The sequence below is a fragment of the Hemibagrus wyckioides genome, linkage group LG07, assembly GCF_019097595.1.
Source record: "Hemibagrus wyckioides isolate EC202008001 linkage group LG07, SWU_Hwy_1.0, whole genome shotgun sequence".
Lineage (NCBI taxonomy): Eukaryota > Metazoa > Chordata > Actinopteri > Siluriformes > Bagridae > Hemibagrus > Hemibagrus wyckioides.
The window spans coordinates 8549693-8551906 of record NC_080716.1 but is presented as its reverse complement, the minus strand read 5'-3'; positions in this window follow the sequence as shown (position 1 = coordinate 8551906).

Here is a 2214-nt window from a genome sequence, read left to right as displayed (position 1 = left end):
CTGCTTTGAGACACTGTTCATTGTTAAAAGTGCTATACAAATATAATTGAATTGAATTGAATATATGTGCAATTCTGCATTCTTTATTCTTCTGTTCATTTGTTTATTTCAGACTTACATATTGCACACAGAAATTCTGGATAGTGTAGTCGATCAGCACCGTTACATCCTCCAAGGACACATCTGTACAGCCAGCAGCCCTGCTCTGGCCAGTACTGACAGCATTATTCCTAAAAGCACATGCAGATTCAAAACCATTTAACCCTTTTGAGTATTTCCAGAGCAAACTGTGTGCTATATTTATGTATTTTACCTCTTTTCTCTCCCGTATGTTAGTCAGCATGACTATGGTGGCAGATTTGTGTTCTCAAACCATTCTCCAGAAATCAGCCACTGTCTCCGGTTTCGGACCTGCAAACAGACCTTTTTAAAGTTTTCCTAAAGAAAGTCGTGATGTTCAGTAAATTCACTCTGACATGCACTCTTCTGATCTGTATGCTGTGTAACGTGTGGGTGACTGCTTCTGTGTAATAATCTTGAAAACTGATGAAACCCTCAGATGAAAGGTCACTTACACTAACTACAAGCTGGTGTTAATTGTAGAACCGCACAACACTAACTTGGTTTCACAAAACAACCCTTTACTCTTTTTTATCATCATACTGGCGTTCCTTCCATTTGACTTTTCAAACATTTTTAATTAATATAAACAAATGAATTATTTTCCCCCCACAAATCTGATCCAGAATTAGTCAGAATACTGTTGGCTTTCAATGTGTAAAGTATCATGACTCTGTGTTTAGCTGCTGCTGACCAGTGCACTGAGAAGTGGGCGGGGTTTGAGCCCCTGCTGGGCAAATAAATCACACTTATCCACAGTAACACTGGTACAGAGATAAAACATTCAAAACATCTCAAACGTTTTTGATAGTAAAACACTGTACAACTGCTACAATAAAATTATAACATTTAAACCCAAGAATTAAGTAAATAAAATATAAATGAATAAAACTACACATTATTATTACAGGAGACATTCAGGACTTATTAAAGTCCTGAATATCACCTTTCGTATGACCATCCATTAACTACCACTGTGGAGTGTAACACAACAAAATGATTCAACACTGAACCCCCAAAACAGACAGAGTATTTTTCCTCTTGTAAGCTGTGTTGAAGCATGCCATTTCTTTCTAGGGTGAGCATACATAGTGAGGAATGATTTAGTGGCTTTACAGCTGGAATCAGATATTTACATACACTGTATAAAAAGACACATAACCACTTTTTCTCACCTTCTGACATTAAATCAGACTAAACTTTTCACATTTTATGTCAGTTAGGATTTCTAAAATTATTTCTATTTGCTAAATATCAGAATAATGAGTGAGAGAATTTTTTAGATATTTTTTATTACTTCCTTCAAAGTCAGAGGTTTACATACATTTCCTTAGTATTTGGTAGCATTACCTTTAAACTGTATGACTTGGGTCAAACGTTTTGGGCATCCTTCCACAAGCTTCTCACAATAGTTTAGTGGAATTTTGGCCAATTCCTCCTGACATTACCGCCTTTTCAGCTCTCCCTACAAATTTTCTATTGGATAGAGATCAGGGCTTTGTGATGGCCACTCCAAAACAGTTGTCCTTCAGCCATTTTGTAATTAATTTGGCAGTATGCTTAGGGTCATTGTTCATTTGGAAGACCCATTTGCACGCAAGCTTTAACTTCCTGGCTGATGGCTTGAGATGTTGCTTCAATATTTCTACATAATGTTCTTTCCTCATAATGTCATCTATTTTGTGAAGTGCACCAGTCCCTCCTGCAGCAAAACACCCCCACACCATGATGCTGCCACTCTCGTACTTCACAGCTGGGATGGTGTTCTCAGGTTTGCAAGCTTCCCCCTTTTCCTCCAAATGTAACGATGATCACTATGGCCAAACAGTTCAAATTTAGTTTCATCAGACCACAGGACATGTCTCCAAAAATTAATGTCTCTGTCCCTGTGTACATTCGCAAAGTGTAATCTGGCTTTTTTTATGTTCCTTTTGGAGTAATGGCTTCTTCCTTGTGGAGTGGCCTTTCAGCTCATGTCGGTACAGGACTCGTTTCACTGTGGATAATGACATTCTCTTTCCAGCTACAGCCAGCATCTTCACTAGTTGTTTTGCTTTTGTTCTGGGGTTGATGCACACATTTCGCTCCAAAGCA